The following is a 22,115-nucleotide window of genomic DNA, read 5'->3' as shown; positions in this document are numbered from 1 at the left end:
ACCAGCTCAGTGACATCCAAATTTAAACTGCCATTCTGAAGGTAAGATGGCATAGTGTCACGTGTATACCCATCTTGTCACATGTAAACTCCCAATCCCTCCTTTTCCTATTGTGTGCATTGCCCCAGGTCACCTCCTCCCATTACTCTATTACCTACAGCAGAACCCGTTCCTTTGATGTATGTCTTCACCTGTAATTATGGGGCTTCCAAGGCCCCGGAGAATAGGAAAGCCTTGGTTAGCAATCAATCTCTTTCTGTCTTTCTCCACGTGGACCACCAAATGAGGCTGAGAGGAGCATGCTAACAAGAAACGTGTCTGACCACATTATTTCAACCTCTCTTCTATCTCTCATGCTCTCTATGACTTTACTACAGTATTTACTTGTTATCACAGCACAATTTAAGCTATCGGGTCCGTGATGATGTGTCAGGGGCTGGTATACCCTGTCATGTGGTGTCTATCAATGTGGTCTTGTAGGAAAAGAACGCTTTTGAGTTATATCCCCTGTGACAATTGTATATCCTCATCAGACAGAAAGAGTGAATTGTGAAAAAAAAACAATCTTTTTTGTTTCTTATTTATTTTTAGTGTGTTTTAGTCTGAGAGTGATATGGATCAGGCGAAGAGCAAGGATACAGTGTACGGTATCATGCTTTGCCACCTTTTAGAGAAAGAAAATGTAGTGGTAACAAATAAGAGGATGAAAGAATTTCTTCAAGTGGTAAAGAAATTTAATTTTTTTTTCAGAGTGAGGATCCTTTTATATGTAGATCTGGGATAAGGAAGCCATTACTTTAAGAAAAGCTCACAGGTAAGGACAGAGCACACTCATGGAAACCTGGGCTGTGTGGGTGCAGATTAAAACAGTGTTGGGTGATAGAGCAAAACAACAAGACCAGCACAACAGTGAGAAGACTCTAAGCTATACAGACTTAAATCAGGTAAGAAACAGGCAGAATGAGTGTCAGGCAGAAAGGAAAATTTTAAGTACAACTGAGAGAAAGAGGTGTGAATCAGAAGGAGATAGTGAACTAGAAACATCTGCGCCACCCACAGAGTATAATTTTGGGAAGCACAATACTATCAAGCAAGTCAGTGTTGGAGGGAGAGATGAGATTAGATCCAAAGAAATGCAAGTGGAGAGATTTACCATAGAAGGGGAGGCTCCACAAGTGAGAAGTAAAGAGGTAAGGAGTAGGAAGGCACCTTTCCTCTCAAGGGTGGAGGGAGTATAGCTCAAGAAGCAGATTTAGAATTCAGAAAGACTTGTCCCATTAGAAATGTAGACAGGGATCCTGACGAGCAGCACCCCAAAGGGAAACGAGAACTGGGATATACTGTCTTTCTCGTTAAGCTACTGAAAGGCCTCAAACAGGCAGTATCTAGTTATGGTCCAGATTCACCATTTGTAATTAGTATGGTAAAATCTCTAGCAGAAATGGAATATAGGATCCCTGATGACTGTAATTCTCTATAAATGTGTGTCTTTCCCATTCTGAATCTTTGCAATATCAGCAACCCTTGCACAAACACACAGAAATTCAGAGAGGACATAGATATATGGGTTCATAAGGGTGAGGAAAATACACTCACGGTTCTCTTTTGTCAGTGAACCTGCGAAATAACAAAGAAAGTACAAGTATATCAGAAAAGATAGTCGAAGGAATCTTCAAGGGGAATCACAGAATTTCAAGCAATTCCATTAAATCTGGTGGGAGACCTTCTTTTGCTTTAAGAAAACGACCTACATTCCATTGGATTCACACACTCATTGTTAAGGCCTGATACTACTTCAGTCATGGGTTTTCGCTGTTCTGTGAAGAATAAAGTGTCTACATTGGTTGCTTCCGTTTTCTAAAAACAGAAGCCTTTTAAAATATCTCATAACTCTGATGAATAGTCAAGAAATTCCACATGGAAGAAACACACCTCCCCGTGTGATCCAAAGTTTATAGTGTTATAATACAAATCTCAGGGAGGGATTGGTATCAGAGCTTTCTTTGTTGAAGGCTATAGAAGACAATCTCAGCCAACAAGTAATGGCTAAACTTCTCACCTATATTAAGCCCTTATGGAATAATGTCTGACTATAGGGCATGGATCAGAATAGCTTTGTAATGTGATAAAACTAGTGGAAAGATTAGAGAACATCCAATTAAGTGAAAATGTAGCATCTTATTTCATCATCTTTTGGACCAATTTAATATTATTTAAATTTAACTGCATAACAAAATGAGGAGTTTATAGTCCTGGAATAAGCACTTGGTGGTTCCCACTGAATATAAGACAAGGAGGGAAACAGCCTTGCTATCTGACAGTGTGCATTGAAGAGTGGATTCTAGCAGATTAGACACCTTATCATTTGTCCTCCCTTATACAATTTTGAAAGTTGTCCTAGTCCTTAAACCTTTGTCTTTTTATGATTACAGATTCTATCTATTCAATTTTGTTATTGTTGTTAAGGTGATTGTTTCTTTGTGTTCTATTTTTGTATGTATTTTTGTATGTGACATCCAGGATCATTAAATCTGGAGATGCTGTAACCAGGTTGTTGATCTCTTGGGTTTCATTGGGGAGATTGTCTGAGCATTGGAGGTTCAAACTCAGGACCACGAGAAAGAGGAAAAGGTTCCAAAATTGATTGTACTACTGATTGTACAAACTTTGTTGCTGTGATTGATTAAGTTATTGAATGATATGATATGTGGATTATGCACACTAACCTCTTTTAAAAATTAATATTTGAAAGCATGCTGAATAATATATAAATTCATTTACAAATATATTGAACCTAGATATGAATGGAGTAGCTCACTTCCAATAGATTGGTTTTACCGAGGAAAATATGGTCAACCAAGTAACAATGTAATAATTCCCCGGATTCCATATTTTAAAATTGAACTTTATTTCTGCATCTTAGGAACGACAATGAAATTGTCATCTGACTTTCTTTGTTTTCTTTACAAAACAGTAGATGAACTTAGAGAAGTAACATAATTTATAATGTACTTAAACCACTCTGTGTTTCATATTCTCAGGTTATTCATTGGGATGAAGATAAGAATCATATTCTCCTGTCCTAGGATTAACTGATAGGGAGATTGTTTAACTTGGCTTCCTCCTCTATTCAGCTGACTCCAGTTTGGCTGCTAAGAGCTAGGCCAGCAGTGTGAAAGTACCAGCCACTCCACAGCAGGAAGGCATGGCTTTCTTGTCCTGTAAATCGTGACAGTCTGCTAAACCCACAGAAGCAGTTCTACAGTGTTCCCCAGGACCACTATGCTATTACCATGTTCTCCCATGATTTCTGCTATGAAATCAGCTGTAAAATAGAAGGACTGTTTACTGCAGGGATGACGTTTTCCTTCAAAAAAAACCATGGGTTTTGTGTTTCCTCTTTAATTTTCCCTCACCACCAAAATTATTCTCTAGGAATAATGGTGCTCCGTACAGCAATCTCTCTTGCTTATTGTGTTGGGATACTGACATGCCATGGCCCCACTAAAACTATGTGTAGGGAAAGCAGAGTCTGCATGCAGTACATTGTACCATTTCAAAAATTTTCCTACGTAAAATAAAATATGTTGTTTTCAGGGTATCCTTGACCCTGGAGATGGGGACTACCTTCATGTGTATATTTTACATTCAATGTTAGCTAGACATGCTTCTTGCTTTTTCTTCTTTTCCTATAATTAACACATGAAAATTCCCATTTAGAGGTTCAGTGATACTAAATTGCTAAGAGGTAGGCGATGATAGACAGTAAAAACACAAATTATTGATAGAACCTCTTACATCTTCCAGAAATGCTGCTCTTATCTATGCTTTGAAACTGATGATGGATACATTTGTAAAGGTTCGCTTAATATAATTGATTTATGGATTGTTATTACATATAAGAACCCCAAACGAAATGCATTTAAAAAAATTGATTGTTGTAATGAATGTATGATAATTCTGGGCATGATTCAATTATTGAACTCTGTGATATGTTGACTTGTGCCAAATTAAAAAATATGTACATATGCCAATTCATTTATGTATGAGGATGGGGAAATAGATCGACTTGCATATATTTATAGGTTTAGTATTAAGGTAGCAGAAGGGCATTGGGAATCCACTCAAGTACTCCCTCAATGCAAGAATACTTTCTTCTATTAAATTGGCATTCTATGTTGCTCACCTTCCCAACACAATATCCGAACACAAAACAGAGGAATAAGCAAATATGGTGAAGAACGCTGATGGTGCCCAAATATCAAAAGATATAGCTTCTGGGGTCTTAAAGGCTTGAAGGTGAACAAGCAGGCATCTAGCTCAGAAGCAACAAAGCCCACATGGCAGAAGCACACCAGCCTGTGCGATCACGAGGTGTCGAAGGGCTCAGGTATCAGGCATCAACAGAACACCAAATCCTATCATAATGAATGATGGTGGGGAATGTGGAGTGGGGACCCAAAGCCCATTCACAGGCCACTGCACATCTCATTAGAGAAGGCTCTTGAGGAGGAGATGAGCCTGTGAGGGTGTGATGCAGCAACGATGAAACATACTACTTTCCTCTAGCTCCCAATGCTTCCTTCCCCGACCACAATCCCCCCACTATCATGATCCCAATTCTACCTTGAAAATCTGGCTAGACCAGAGGATGTTCACTGGTACAAAGAAGAACTAGAAACACAGAGAATCCAGGGCGGATGATCCCTTCAGGACCAGTGGTGTGAGTGTCCATAATAGTGGGAGGGTGGGTTGGAAAGGGGGAACCAATTACAAGGATCTACATGTGACCTCCTCCCTAGGTGATGGGCAATAGAAATGTGGGTGAAGGGAAGAGATGTCTCACAGGGAAAGATAGGGCAAAATAATAATTTATAAATTGCCAAGGGTTCATGAGGGAGAGCCGAATGTTGAGGGAAGGGGGAAAATGATGAATTGGTGTCAGGGGCTTAGGTGGAGACCAGGCATTTTGAGAATGATGAGGAAAATGAAAGTACACATGTGCTTTACACAACTGATGTATGTAAGGATTGCAATAAGAGTTGTATGAGCCCCTAATTAAATGATTAAAATAGACTTAAAAAATAACAATAAAATATTTTTTGAAATACAATCAATTTTACAAAGAAGAAACATAAATTCAGTTTAATGTGAATTTAATGTAAATTGTTGTTTTGTTTCCTCCATTTTTTCTCAAGAAAAAAATTAGACATACTTAGAAAAATAAAATAACTTACAAGTTTCTTTATGGATCTCAGGGAAGGTAGTTGAGTGATAGAGATCGCATAGTAGGGCATTTATGCGAGAAGAAAATATTCAAAAATCAATTTTTGTGAAAAGGTACAACTTGTTTACTCTGACTGATTGATTGACTTTTAGAAATGTGGATTGCATCTAAATATTAGAGTTTGGAAAAACAATAATTGAAAGCATGGAGAATAACATGAATTCTTTTCCAAATAAATTTAAACAAATAACAGATGGAGTAGCTCACTTTAAAATAGATGGCTTTCCCAGAAAGCATTTTCATCTACTTAACAGCCAATTAAACAGCCTGAGTTCATATTGGAAAAATGTACTCACTTCTTTGTGTATCATACTAAAAACAATGGAAGTGTGGATTCCTTTTTTCCACTTTCACTCCTAAAAGAATTTATTGGACTTACTTTAGAAATAAAATGATTTAAAGTGAATATCAATAATTGAAAGGGATTTAAGGGGAGCTACTACTATTTCATGAGAATTTATGAAGACACGGGTCAACTTTCTATTTTTAACTGGAGTTTAGAATTGTTTACCTTTTAATCCTTTTTCTATGTAGTGGTTAAGAGTAGGAGTACTACGTGCAAGAATTACCAATAAAAGCACTTTTAAAGAAGAAACCAAAATTTAAATCATTCCATTTGACGTGGGAAGAGCCCATTTCTTTCCTTAAGTAAAAGATGAACATACCACACAAGTCACATTGTCAGCCTCAAGGCCTCACAGTATTATCATCATGTGCTTTTCAGTTGTGAGACTATCCATGTGTCTGATTCCCCCCCCCCTTCATTTATCTCAACACATGTCCGTTAAAATATCCCCAAGTACAACTGAATGGTCAACTAAGTTTACATGGAGGAAGCACCCCATGCTCTTTGATCCAAGGACTGTACATCATATCATGTAAATCTGGAGGACTCAGTGCGCCAGAGCTTACTTGTTGAGCACCAGGAGTGTAGAGGGTTACGGATGGCATTTTCACCCAAAAAGTCAAGGGGAAAGTTCACACATATACTCTAAGCACACTATGCTCAGTGATTCATTGTGTGTTCATAATATAATGCAAATCTGGATGAGTCTAAATCCCCAGAGCTTTCTTGCTGATCAACCGGATGGTAGAAGGTTAAGGTAAATATTCTCACTGCAAAATTTCTGGGTACTGTTCACATATATACATTGAGCATTCCCTCTGACCATAGGTAGGGATGGGAATTGCCTTGCTATCAGAAAAAAATATGGTAAAGAATACTAGAAATGATCTTGATATGTCAAATTGAAGCATCTTCTTTGATCATTCTTTGGTCCCACTCAGTGTTGTATCACTTGGAAAGATTGGAACAAAGAATCGCTTGCAGGGATATACAGGAGGATAAAGCCCCCGATGAATTCCCTGTGTACTGAAACCGGTAAGGTGAGAAAGCTTGCTCTGTTAATGTATGCATTGGAGAGTCGATTGAGTGGATTTAGCCAAGTGAACAATTAAAGGCATTTCTTGGAAATAACTTTTGCCCACTTTTAAAATGATTTCAGAACATAATATCCGCCGCTTTCTTTTAGATAGATGATCTTCTCCAGTTTAATACTGTTAGCTTTTAAATTTTTTCTTTTTTTGGGGGGGAATATTTTTGCTTTATTTATTTATTTTTTTTAAAGGCCCCTGTGGGTTTATTTTTTTTTATTTTAACAATTTATAAATTTTTTCTTTACATGTGGATATTCTAATTTTTTAAAAGAATCTGTCATCCAACACCAGTAAATGTAAACACAGATTGACTGGATAGTTGGTTTCTGTATGCATCTCAGGGAAGACTGTTTGGTGAGAGAGATTTCACACGTGAGAGTTTTTGGAAGATAGTAATATCCAGAATTGATTTGCTAAAGATTGCAAATTTTTTGCTGTGAGTGATGGATTGAATTTTGAAATTCCTATATTAAGTTAACATTTTCTGAAAAATAATATTCAGAAGCATGGAATATAATTTATGGATTCACTTTTAAATAAGTTTGAACAAATAACAAATATAGCAACTGAAGTAGATTCTTGGTCTAGAAAACATTTTCATCTACCCAATGGCAAATTATGGATTACTATGCGTTCATGTGTCGAAATCAGTACACTCTTCTCTTTGTATCAAACCCTTGTTTCCTCCATGTTTAAAAAATATAGAGAATTACTTAAAATACATTACAGTAAATATAGAGAACTGAAAATGCTGAATAGGCATTTACTGTTGTGTCAACACAGATGGTGAAGATTTGGGTCGACCTTTTTATCTTTGTCTGATTTTTAGAGTTGGTTTGTTTTTCCTCTTTTTACACTGTAGTGGTTTCGAATAAGGATGCTAATTCCAGGATAAATAATTTGAATCCAGTAGTCTTCCACATGAGTCAGACCAGGAGTTCTCCTGCTCTAAAGATTCACAATTATTGAAACTTACATGGGCAGTAGTACTCTGTCTCTAGGTCATAGAGAGTAAAAAGAGATGCCTCCTAAAAGTGAGCTTGAACCGAGACCATCGGTGTCACAGACCTGTGCTCTCAGTATTCTCATGACATTACTCCTCTCTGTCATTCTTTGTTCCCCTCAGATATGACACCAGCTGTTCTCTAGAAGCATTGTTGCCTGGTGCCCTCATCCATTCATGGTGCTGATCTTTGGAGAGTGACGGGTAGCATTCACCCATTTGACTTGAGAAAACTGTTCAGTTTCTCTTCATGAAACTCTTCTCTCTTTAGCTGTAAACTTTATGTAAATTACTATATCTAGGCAATCTTATTAGCCAAAGAAATGAACCATTTCTAGATTCAAGTAAGCTCAGTTCAAAGAGATTCAGTTAAAACACAAAAACAAAATTACTCCTGGAGTAGCATGTCCCTTCTAATAATAAACACTAGGAATCTCCATACTTCAAATTTACATGGTATATTCAATATTAACAAGAAATCCCTTTAATTAGCCTTTCTTCATAATGGTAAACATCAATTACTCACTGTTCATTGCTTCCAGTGTTTCTGCAAAAACAATAAAAGGAGAAAAGTTATAAGAATTAACAATAAAAGCGTTTTTAAAGAAGAAATCAAGATTTAAATCATTCAGTTTGATGTGGGAAGAGCCCATTCCTTTTCTTTAAGTAAAATACCAATATGCCACTCAAGTCACATTGTCAGTGTTATCATCATGTGGTTTTCAGTTGTGAGAATATTTGAGTGTCTGATTTTCACTTTCTTCATTTATCTCAACACCTGTCCTTGAACATATCCCCAAGTTCAACAGAATAGTCAGTTAAGTTCACATGGAGGAAACACCGCATGCTCTGTGATCCAAGAACTGTCCACCACTTTATGTAAATCTGTAGGACTCAGGGAGTCAGAGATTTCTTGCTGAGCACCAGGAGTGTAGGAGGCAATGGAAGGCATGCCCACCCAAAAATTCAAAGGGAAGGTTCACACATATAGTCTGGGCACTCACTGAGAGCACAGGCAGGTGTGGAAAACACCGCACTGTTAGCCAAAAATATGGTAGAGAAGACCACAGAAGTTCTAGATAGGTGAAAATGTAAAACTCTCTTTGATCGTCCTTTGGTCTATTTAATGTTGTATCATTTTGAGAGATTTAAAAACAAAAAAAACTTGCGATGAATATTATATATATATATATATAAATCTATACACACACAAATCACCTGGTTAATTTCCTCTGAATATTGATCATGGAGGTGAGCCACCATGCTCTCTTCAAGTATACATTGGGGTGTCATTAACAGATGCAGCCAGCTGAAAACCTGAATGATTTTTCTCTTAATAGCTCCTTTGACCTCTTTTTAAGTGGCTTTATTTCATAATATCTGCCTCCTTCTTTTCGATATGAGTATCTTCATTTAATAGAGTTACCATTGTTACCTCTTACAAAATTTCTTTGTGTCCATTCACTCTAAGTTTTGGGTGTGTGTCATCCAACACCAGAAAATCTATGCACAGATTCACCAGATTCATGGTATCTTTATGGAGCTCAGGGAAGATTGGGGAGAAGGATTTCACACTAGGGAGTTCATGGAAGAAGGAAATATTCAGAATTGATATTGCTAATGATTGGAAATGCTTTTCTGTGAATGACAGATTGAATTCTGTAATATGAATACTCAGTCCAAATAAATGATCTGTGAAAAACAATATTCAAAAACAGGGAAATAATATATAAATTATTTTTCAAATAAATTTACAGTAATAGCAAATGCAGTACCTCACTTAGTAGATTTTTTTTCTAGAAAACGTTTTCATCTACGTAATTAATGGCCAACTACTTTTCCACATGTGTTCATGTTGAGAAATCAGGACCCTACTCTCTTTGTATCTCACTGCTGTTTTGTTTCCTCCACATTTGGACAAAAATAAAAAATAGAAGTCATTAAAATAATTTATAATAAATATACTGAAGTGAAAAAAATTGTTTCAAGAGCATTTACTACTGAATGTCATAAAAAAGGATGAATATTTGGATCAAATTTTCTATTTTTGTCTGATTTTTAGAGTTGCTTACTTTGCATCCTTTTACCATGTATTGTTTTCCAATTGGGATGCTAACTACAAGGGCAGTCATCAGAATCCAGGAGGCACTCCACCAGAGGAAGGCCATGATTTCGGGTGCTCTAAAGAGTCACAGTCCCCTGAAAATACAGGCAGTAGTACCCTGTGCTCCAGGTCAAATAGTGCCAAAATAGATGCCTGGTAGAATTGAGCTTGGACAGAGTCATTTGTTGTGATCATTCTTGCTTGTCGCAGTTCCATGATATTACCCCACACTTTGATATTTTTGTTGCCTTCAGAATTCAGATCAGCTTTATCATGGAAGCGTTCTTGCACGGTACTCTCATCAATGTACAGTGTCAATCTAGGACATTGACTGTAACATTCAGGCATTTGAAATGAGTAAACTATTCTATTTCTTTTCAAAATTTCTTCTCTGTTATGTTGTCACATTTATGTGATTTACCAAATGCAGGCAATTTCAATAGTCAAGGAAAGGAAACATTTGTAGAATCAAGTGAGCTACATTCAAATAAATTGAGTTAGATGGCAAAACCAATTTTACATCTGGAGGAATATGCATTTTCTTTTTGCTTGGTATCAATCTCTAGAAATATCTTTTTAATAATTTTATTAGGGGCTCATACAACTCTTATCACAATCCATGCATGCATCAATTGTGTAAAGCACATATGTACATTGATTGCCCTAATCCTTCTCAAAACTTTTGCTCTCCACGAAAGCCCTTTGCATCAGGTCCTCATTTTTTACCCTCCCTCCTCACTGCCCCCTCCCTTGTGAACCCTTGTTAATTTATAAATTATTATTTTGTAATATCTTGCCCTGTCAAACCTTAATAATATTCACCTTTCAATTTTACATTTTATATTGAATATTAGCAAGAAATGCCATCTTCTTTCTGCATTTGCTCTGATTCTCTGTGATTAATCGCTTTTATGAGATTGAACCATAAAGAATACTCACCTTTCCCATCTTCCAGTGATTCTGCATAGTAACAAAATGAAAAAAATGTATCAGAGATACTATTAGAAAAAATTGTAAATGAGGAATCCAATTTTAAATCATTCACTTTGCTGTGGAGAGAGCCATTCCTTTGCTTTAATTGAATGACCACTATACCACTCAAGTCATATTGTCATCCTGTAGGCCAGCGAGTATTCTCATCCGATCTCTGTAGTTGTGAGAACATTCCAGTGCCTGATTTTCTTTTTGTTCATTTACCTCAAAAACAAGTCCGTTTTTGAGGTAAATGAACAAAAATATCCCCCAAAGAAAGTGATTAGTCAACAAATTTCTCATAGGAGAAGCACAAGATGCTATGTGAATCTAGAACTACACATCATATAATGTGATACTGGACAAGTCATTGGAATCAGACTTTTTTTGCAGAACACCTGGATCATAGAAGGCGACTGATAACCTTCTCACCCAAAATTTCAGTGAGATGGTTCCCACATATCCTCTAAGCACAGTATTCTATGTGATTCATCATCCGAACATAATATAATGCAAATCTGGGTGAGTCAATGTCACACACCTGACCTTACTTGCTGATCACCTGGATTGTAGAAGGTTAAAGAAAATATTTTCCCCACTAAATTCATGGGGACACTGCACAATTATACCTTGAACATTCCCTCTGACCAAAGGCAGTGATGGAGATTACCTTGCTATCAGAAAAAATATGGTACAGAATACTAGAAATGATCTACATATGTCAAATAGAAACATATTCTTTGATCATCCTTTGGTCCCATTTAGTGTTGTATCACTTTGAGAGATTAGGAAAAAGAACCACTTGCAGGGATGTGGGAGGTGAGAAACCCTGCCATCTTGGAGTATGCATTGGAGAGTCTATTTAGTGGCTCTAGCCAGGTGAAAAACTGAAGGCTTTTCTTGAAAATCACATTTATCCCCCTTTTAAATGGTTTTAGAACATAATATCTGCTGCTTTCTTTTTGATAGATGATCTTCTCCATTTAATGTAGTTGATATTGTGAGCTTTCTAAAATTTCCTTTGCATGTAGATTTTCTCTTTGTTTTCAGTATGTGTCATCCAACAGCATTAATTGTAAACACAGAATAACTGGATTGTTGGTTTCTGTATGCATGTTAGGGATGATTCAATGGGGAGAGGGATTTCACATTCGGGAGTTCATGGAAAATGGCAATATTCAGAATAGATTTTGTTAAAAATAGCAAATATTTAGCTGTGAGAAATGGCTAGACATTTGTAATACATACACTCAGTTAATGTTTTCTGAAAAATAATATTCCAAAGCATGGTAAATAATATATTAATTCATGTTCCAATCAGTTTGAACAAATAGCAAATGTAGTAGTCACAGTGAAGTAGATTGTTTTTCTAGAAAACATTTTCATCTACTTAATGGCAAAGTATGCTTCACCATGCATTTACACTGGAATTCAGAACCCTCTGCTCTTTGTATCTTACTGTTGTTTTGTTTTCTCCATATTTTCTAAAAATAAAATAGAAGTACTTAAAAAGACCATACAGTAAATACAAGGAAGTGAAAAATGTTGAATGGGCTTTAATATTATGTCATCAAAAATAATGAAGATTTGGGTCAGACTTTCTATTTTTGTCTGACTTTAAGAATTGCTTTGTTTTTGATCTTTCTACCATGTATTGAATAGGGATGCTCATCATAGGGTAAGGAATCGGCATCCTGGAGCCAGTCCACCAGTCAGACCAGGATTTCTCCTGCTCTAAAGGGTCCCAGTCACCAAAACCAACAGGGTCAGTTGTAGCCAGTTCTCCAGGTCACAGAGGGTCAAAATAGATGCCACAGAGAACTGAGCTTCAGTAGAGACGGTCTGCATCAAAACTCTGTGATCTCAGCATTTCTCATGACGTTACTTCTCTCTGTCATTGGTTGGTGTTTTCAGATATGAAGTCACCTGATCCATGGAAGCATTGTTCCCTGGTGCTCTCAACATTTCAAGGTGCTGACCTTTGGAGACTAATGTTAAACAATCACCCATATGAATTAAGAACACTGTTCGAATTCTCTTCAAGAAGGTCCCCTTTGTTTAGTTGTAACCTTTATGCAAATTACTGTATCCAGGCAATCTCCTTAGCCAAGGGAAAGAATCAAGTCCAGCTCCAGCTCAGCTAAGTTCAAATAGATTCAGTTGAAACACAAAGTTACTCGTGGAGTAACATGTCCCTTCTAATAATAAACACTAGGAATCTCCATACTTTGAAATTACATTTTGCATTCAATATTAGCAAGAAATCCATTTGATTAATCTTTTTTTTATTATGTTGGACAGCAAATACTCACTGTTCTTTGCTTCCAGTGATCCTGCAAAAACAACAAAAGGAGAAATGCTATGAGAATTACCAATAAAAGCACTTTTAAAGAAGAAATCAAAATTTAAATCACTCAATTTGATGTGGGAAGAGCCCATTTCTTTCCTTAAGGAAAATACCAATACACACACAAGTCACATTGTCAGCCACAAGCCTCATAGTATTATCATCATGTGCTTTCTCATTGTGAGAATATTCTTGAGTCTGATTTTCCCTTCCTTCATTTGTTTTACAACATGTCCTTGAATATGTCCCCAAGTGCAACTGAATGCTCAACTTAGGTTCACATGGAGGAAATGCCCCACACTCTGTGATTCTTGGACTGTACATCATATCATGTAAATCTGGAGGATTCAGGGGGTCAGAGCTTACTTGCTGAGCACCAGGAGTGTAGGAGGTTACGGAAGATATTCCCACCCTTATCATTCATTGGCAAGGTTCACACATGTCCTCTGAGCACTCACTCAGAGCGGAGGCAGTATGGCAAATGCCATGCTTTCAGACAAAAATATGGTAGAGAGGACTACAAAAGGTCTAGATAGTAGAAAATGTAACACTTTCTTTGATAGTCCTTTGGTCCATTTAATGTTGCATTACATTTAGAGATTTTAAAACAAAAAAAATTACACTTGTTGAGGACATACATAATATATTCATACTAAAAAACAAAACAAAACAAAAAAACCAAAAAGAGAATATGTTCATACTACACTCATATAATTTATATATTTTATATATATATAAATCATCCGGTAAATTCCTTCTGCATATTGACGAGGGAGGTGAGCAATCGTGCTGTCATCCAATATATGTCGGAGTGTGGTAACAGATTTAGCCAGCTGAAACATTGAACGATTTTTCTTTCGATATCCCAATTAAGCCCTTTTAAAGTGGCTTTCTTTCATTATATCTGTCACCTTATTTTTGATGTAAGAGTGTCTTCATTTAATAAAGATAGGTTTATTAGTTTTCAAAATTTTTCTTTGCATCATTTTTTTTTTCTGTTTTTGGTGTCATCCGACAACAGGAAATCTATGCACAGATTAACCAGATTCCTGGTTCCTTATTTCATAGAGGAAAAATATAGTCATCATAGATGTTGCTAAATATGGTACACAGAAAGATTTCTCCCAAGTCGTCTCCCCCAAATATATGTTAGACTTAGGGCACTGGTTGCAGCTAATGATAAATGATTGTCAAGTGACTTTCCTGAAGGCAGTCAGCTGCCAGACTCCTGTCTGGTTCCAGCACAAGTAAGGCCCACTTCCTGCTGTTAAGGACAATGGGCTACTTCCCCCCAGAGGCTATCAGCCATCAGTTTGGTCCCTGCAGGGTGGGTTTCTATGGTGGGCCAGGGAACAGGTCAAACCAGCTCAGTGACATCCAAAGTTAGGCTGCCACCCTAAAGCTAAGTTGTCATATGTATACCCATCTTATCACATGTATGCTCCCAAACCCTCCTCTTCCTGTTGAATCAATAGCCCTAGATCATGTCCCTCCAATTACTACTGCATTACCTATAGCACAACCCTTTCCTTTGATGTATGTCTTCACCTGTAATTAGGGGGCTTCCATGTCCCCAGAGAATATAAAAGCCCTGGTTTGCAATTAATCTTTCTCTTTCTCCATGTGGACCACCAAATGAGGCTGAGGTGAGCATACTACCATGAAGTGGGTCTGACCCCATTATTTCAATCTCTCCTCTGTCTCTCATGCTCTCTATGACTTTACTATAATCTTTACTTATTATTGCCGTACAATTTAACCTACCAGACCCATGATTATGTGTTAGGTCTGGTATACGCTGTCATGTGGTGTCTATCACATGTGGTCTTATAGGGAAAGAACTCTTTTGAGTTATATGCTGTATTACAATTGTACTGTCTCATCAGACAGAGAGGGTGAATTGTGAAAAAAAATCTTTTTTTTTGTTTCTTATTTTTTTATTGTGTTTCTAGTCTGAAAGTGATATGGGTCAGGCAAAGAGCAAGGAAACAGAGTATGATATTATATCATGCATTGATACCTAGAATAAGAGAAAGAAAGAGTTCATCAAGTCCTAATGAAATTTAATCCTTCTTTTCCAGCTGAGGAACCTTTCATATGGATGTCTGGGATAAGGTAGCCATTAACTTAAGAAAAGCCCACCAGGGAACGACAGAGCACACTCATGGAAACCTGGCCTGTGTGTGTGCCAATTAAAAACAGTGTTGGCCTCTACTGAGTGAGAGAGCCAAAGAACAAGACCATCACAACAGTGAGAAGACTCTAAGCTAAGAAGACTTAAAAAACAGGTAAGAAACAGACAGAATGAGTGCCAGGCAGATGACATGATTTTAAGTACAATGTTGAGAAGGAAGTCTGAATCAGAAGAAGATAGCAGACTAGATGCATGCGTGTCACCACCAGAGTGTAGCCTAGGAAAGCACAATACTATGGAGCAAGTCTGTGTTGGAGGGAGAGATGAGATTAGATCCAAAGAAATGCAAGTGGAGAGATTTAACATAGAAGGTGATGCTCCCTAAGGGTTAAGCAAAGAGTCAGGCAGTAGGAAGGGACCTTTGCTCTCAAGGGTGGAGAGAGTATAGCTCAAGAAGCAGATTTAGAATTCAGAAAGACTTATCCCATTAGAATTGGAGACAGGGGGCCTGAGGAGCAGCACCCAGAAGGGAAACAAGAACAGCAATACACTGCATTTCCCTTGAAGCTACTGAAAGACCTCAAACAGGCAGTATCTACTTCTGGTCCGGATTCACCATTTTTAATTAGTATTGTAAATTAGCTGATGTAACAGTAACATTGGATCCTGGCTGACTGGAAATCTCTGACAAAATCGTGTCTTTTTCCTTCACAATCTTTGCAATATCAGATGCTGTGGAAGGTAGTAGTCCTTGCACGAGCACACAGAAATGCAGAAGAGGGCATTGATGTAGGGGTTCATAAGGGTGAAAAGAATGCACTCACGGTTCTCTTCTCTCAGCTTACCTGCAAAATCACAAAGAAAGGAAAAGTTGATCAGAAAAGCAAATAGAAGTAATCTTCAAGGGGAATAACAGAATTTCAAGCAATTCGGTTCAATCTGGTGGGAGCCCTTCTCTGCTTTAAGCAAAAGACCAACATTCCATTGGATTCACACATTCATAGTCACGGACTGATACTACTTCAGTCATGAGTTTTGTTGTTGTGGGAAGAATAAAGTGTCTACATCGGTGGCTTCAGTTTTCTAAGAAACTATATCCTTTAAAACATCCCATAACTCTAATGAAAAGTGAAGCTATTCCATGTGGAAGAAACAAATCTTCCCGCATGATACAAGGGTTACAATGTTATATATAATATAAATCTGGGGCGCAGTTGGTGATAGGTGAGCTTTCTTGTGTTGAAGGCTAGAGAGGACAGTCTCAGCCACAAGTAATGGCTAACCTTCTCACCTATATTAAGTCTCTGGAGAATAATGTCTGACTATCGTGGAGGGAAAGAAATAGCTTTGTTATGTGAAAAAAAAACTAGTGTAAAGATGATTAGAGGTCATCTAATTAAGTGAAAATGTAGCATCTTATTTCATCACTTTTTGGACCAATTTAATGCTATTTAAATTCACCTACATAAAAGAATGAGGTGTTTATCATCCTGGATCAAGCATTTGGAGGATCCCCTCAGAACATAGAACAAGGAGGGAAATGGCCTTGGAATCTCACAGTGTGCATTGGAGAGTGGATTCTAGCAGAACCGACTAGACTAAAATTGGACACCTTATCATTTGCGCTCACTTGGGCATTTTTGAAAGTTGTTCTAGTCCTCAAAACTTTTGTCTTTTTATGAGTACAGGTTCTCTCCTTTTAATTTTGTTGTTGTTAAGGTGTTTGTTTCATGTGTTCTATTTTTGTATGTATCTGGCATCCAGGATCATTAAATCTGGAGATGCTCTAAACATGTTGTTGATCTCTTGGGTTTCCTTGGGGAGATTCCCTGAGCATGGCAATCTCAGGACCACAAGAAAGAGCAAAAGGTTCCAGAATGGATTGTGTTACCAATTGTACAAACTTTCTTGCTCTGACTGATTGAATGATATGATATGTGGATTATGCACAATAACCTCTTTTAAAAATTAATATGGAAAGCATGCAGAATAATATATAAATTCATTTACAAATAAATTGAACCTAGTTACAAAAGGAGTTTCTCACTTCCCATAGATTGATTTTACCGAGGAAAATGCGGTCAACTAAATGACAATGCAGTGATCACCCGGAGTCCAAATTTTAAAATTGAACTTTCTTGTTTCTGCATCTTAGGAGCGACAATGAAATTTTCGACTTTCTTGGTTTTCTTTACACAACAGTAGATGAACTTAGAGAAATAACATAATTTACAATGTACTTAAACCACTCTGTGTTTCATATTCTCAGGTTGCTCATTAGGATGAAGATTAGAGTCATATTCTCCTGTCCTAGGATTAACTCGTAGGGAGGATTGTTTAACTTGCCATCCTCTTCTATTCAGCTGACTCAAATTTGGCTGCGAAAATGTAGGCCAACAGTGTGAAAGTACCAGCCACTCCACAGCAGGAAGGCATGGCTTTCTCATCTTGTAAATCGTTAAGAGTCTGCTACGCCAACAGAAGCAGTTATACAGTGTTCCCTAGGGCCGCTATGCTGTTCCCGTTTTAGTGGTATTGTTCATCTCTTTCATGATCTTTCATAATTTCTGATATGAAATCAGCTATAAACTAGAAGGACTGTTGAGCTGCAGGGATGATTTTTTTTTCATAAAAAAAACACAACCGTTTTTTTGGTTACTTCTTTATATTTTCCCTCACCACCAAAATTATTCTCTAGGAACAATGGTGCTCGGTACGGCAATCTCTCTTGCTTATTGTGTTGGGATACTGACATGCCATAGTCCCACTGAAACAATGTGTAGGGAAAGCAGAGTGTGCATGCAGCACATTGTGCTCTTTCACAATGTTCCTATGTATAATAAAAAGCATTCTTTTCAGGGTATCTTTGACCCTGGAGATGCGGACTACCATCATGTATATATTTTACATTCAATGTTAACTGGAAATGCTTTTTCTTCTTTTACTATGATTAATACATGAAAATTCATATGAACATATTCAATGATATGAGTTTCTAAGAGGTAGGCTATGGTAGACAATAAAAACACAAATGCTTGATTCATATCCTCTCACATCTTCCAGAAATGCAGCTCTTACCTATGTTTTGAAAATGATGATGGATACCTTTGTAAAGGTTCACTTAATATAACTGATTTCTGGATTGTTATAACATCTATGAGGCCAAAGCAAAATGAATTTTAAAGTGATGTAACCATGATAAAAAAGAAAATGATCTAAAATTGATTATGGTCACGAGTGTATGATATTTCTTGGTATGATTGAACTGCTGAATTGTATGATATGTGGGCAATCTTTCAAATATTTTTAATATAATAAAAATTATTTTTAAAAGAAACAATTTTACAAAGAAGAAACAGAAATTCAGTGATTCAGTTTAATGTGAATTTAATGTAAATTGTTGCTTTGTTTCCTCATCTATTTCTTTACAAAAAAGGAAAGAAATTAGACGTATTTAGAAAAATAACTTACAAGTTTCTTTATGGATATCAGGAGAGATAGTTGGGTGATAGAAATCGCATAATAGGGAGTTAATGCAAAAAAATTTAAATCTTCAGTCTTAAAGACCCAAAGATAAACAAGCAGCCATCCAGCTGAGAACAAACAAAATACACAAGGAAGACACACACCAGCCTGTCGTGACTCGATCTATCGCTGAGGACAAATTGGGTACAGAAACAGAAGTGGTGAAGAAAGCTGATGGTACCTAGCTATCAAATGATATAGCGTCTGGGGTCATAAAGTCTTGAAGATAAGCAGGCGGCCATCTAGCTAAGAAACAACAAAGAACACATGGAGAAGCACACCAGCCTGTGAGATCAGAAGACACCAAAGGGATCAGGCATCAGATATCAAAGATGAAAAAAAAAATCATAGAATTGTGAATGAGGGGGAATGTGGAATGGAGATCCAGGGTCCATCTGTGGGAAATTGGACATCCCCCTAGAGAATCCTGCGGGGAGGAGATGAGCCAGTCAGGGTGCAGAGTAGCATCTTTGAAATACACAAATTTCCTCTAGTTCTTGAATGCTTCCTCCCCCACGTGATCACAATTCTACCTTACATATCCAGCTGGACCAGAGGATGTACTCTGGTACAGATAGGAAATGGAAATACAGGGAATCTCGGACGGATGACCCGCTGAGGTCCAGTGTGAGAGGGGTGATATTGGGAGGATGGAGGGAAGGCGAGGGAGAAAGGGGGAACAGATTACAATACCTACATATAACCTCCTCGCTGGGGGATGGATGGACAGCGGAGAAGTGGGCAGGGGAGACATCGGATGGTGTAAGATATGACAAAAATAATAATAATTTATAAATTTTCAAGGGTTCAGAGGGGAGGGGAGAGCAGGGAGGGAGGGGCAAATGAGGAGTTGATACCAAGGGTTCAAGTAGAAAGCATGTGTTCTGAGAATGATGATGGCAACATATGTACAAATGTGCTTGACACAATTATGTATGTATAGTTTTGGATAAGAACTTTTTGGGTCCCTAACAAAATGATTTAAAAAATACAAAAGATTGCAATATGACCCACAGGTTGCATCTCTGATGGAGAGGGAGTATTTAAAATGAAGTTGCTAAATGCTGGTGGGACCAACCACACAGAGAAAGAAAAAATTTTAATTTTTAAAAGGAAAAAATTCCATTTTGGTAAAGATTGCACAACTCAGTCATTTTACTCTGACTCATTGATTGACTTTCATGAGATGTGGATTGCATCCAAATAATTGTGTTTTGGAAAACAACATTAGAAAACATGGAGAATAAAATATGAATTCTTTTCCAAATATATATAAGCAAATTACAAATGGAGTAGCTCACTTTAAAATAGATGGCTTTCACAGAAAGCATTTTCTTCTACTGAATGGCAAATTACTAATAGCCTTAGTTCATGTTTGGAAAAATGTACTCTCTTCTTTGTGTATTTTACTAAAAATAATGGAAGTGTGGATTCCTTTCTCGCACTATTACTCAAAAAAGAAAATATTATACTTTCTTTAGAAATAAAGCAAGTTAAAATGAATCTCAAGAATTGGATGGGACCTACTACTATGTCACCAACATTTATGAAGACACGGGTCAACTTTGTATTTTGAACTGGAGTTTAGAATTGTTTACCCTTTAATCCTTTTCTATGTAGTAGTTAACAGTAGGAGTACTGAGTGTAAGAATTATCACTAAAAGCATGTTAAAAGAAGAAATCAAATTTCAATCATTCAGTTTGATGAGGGAAGAAAAAGACCAACATACCACACAAGTCACATGATCAGCCTCAATGCCTCAGAGTATTACCATCATGTGCTTTCCTTGTGAGAATATTCGGGTGTCTGATTTTCCCATCCTTCATTTATCTCACAACGTGTCCTTCAAAATATCCCCAAGTACAACTGAATGGTCTGCTAAGTTCACATGGAAGAAGCACCCCATGCTCTGCGATCCAAGGACTGTAATACATATAATGCACATCTGGAGGACTCAGGGTGTCAGGACTTTTTTGCTGAGCACCAGCAGTGTGGGAGGCTACGGAAGACAGTCCCATCCAATAATTCAAGGGGAAGGTTCACACATAAATCTGAGCAATCTCTCAGAGCATAGGCAGGCATGGCAATTGCCATGCTGTCAGCCAAAAATATGATAGATGAGACCACAGAATTTCTAGAGAGTTGAAAATGTAACAATTTCTTTGATCGTCTTTTGTCCATTTAATGTATCACTTTGAGAGGTTTAAAGACCAAAAAAACACTTGTGAGGCATATATATATAAAATCAGCTGTTGAATTTCCTTTGAATATTGATCAGGGAGTTGAGCCACCATGGTATCTTTGAGTATACATTGGAGTGTGATTTATCAGAGGTAGCCAGCTGGAAAACGGAATCATTTTTCTTTTGATACCTCGGTTTACCCCTTTTTAGGTGTCTGTATTTCACAATATCTGCTGCCTTCCTTTCAATATGAGTATCTTAATTTAATTCAGTTATTATTGTTAGCTCTTTGGAGCACGTGGGAGCAGATGAAGGGGAGGAGGAGAAAGTGGAGCATATCCTGGCCCACCTGGCCTTGAGGACAATATTCCAATTAGAGCAGCCAGTCCACAGAGAGGGCCGCATGGCCGGCCCCTCTTTGAGACATGGCAGTGCTCACTGACCCATAGCTCTACAGAGGACCACACCGGAGACACAGTGTGGGAATTGCTGAGGATCTGAATCCATCACACCGAGGCAAAACACTAAGCGGGTGCAACGGGACAGCAAGGGAATTGAGCAGCGAGGTCCCCATGGAATGCTGAAGTTGGACTTTGGAGCCAGGGTGTGGTGCCCCAACAGATTATAAAGGAAAACCGTCATAAAAGCCAACAAACAGTTCTGGAACTATCTATGAGCTTTTCTTTCTTGTTGTGTTTTGTTTTGTTTTTCATCATTGGTTTGTTGTTGGTATTGTTTTGTTGTATATTGTGCTTGGTTTTGCTCTGTCTCGTTTTTGTGCATGTTAATATCTCCGCAGGCTTGTCTAAATAAGAAAGACTGCATGAACAATCTGGAAAGAGGAAACAACGGGACCGACAGTTCAGGGGGGACATGGGATAGGGGAAGGGGTGGGGAAAAGTAGTGGTGTTAACAAACCCAGGAACAAGGGAAAAATAACTGACCCAAATCGGTGGTGAGGAGGGTGTAGGAGGCCAGGTTAGGCGTGATCAAGGGTAATGGAACCAAGAGGAATTACTGCAACACAAATGAATACTGAGCATGATAGTGGGACAAGAGCAGAGTCAAAGGAAATAAAGGAAAGAGCCAGGAGCCAAAGGGAATTTTTGGAGGGCTAAATAAA

Source organism: Tenrec ecaudatus, chromosome 7 (assembly GCF_050624435.1).
Source record: "Tenrec ecaudatus isolate mTenEca1 chromosome 7, mTenEca1.hap1, whole genome shotgun sequence".
Classification (NCBI taxonomy): Eukaryota; Metazoa; Chordata; class Mammalia; order Afrosoricida; family Tenrecidae; genus Tenrec; species Tenrec ecaudatus.
This window is presented reverse-complemented; position numbering follows the sequence as displayed.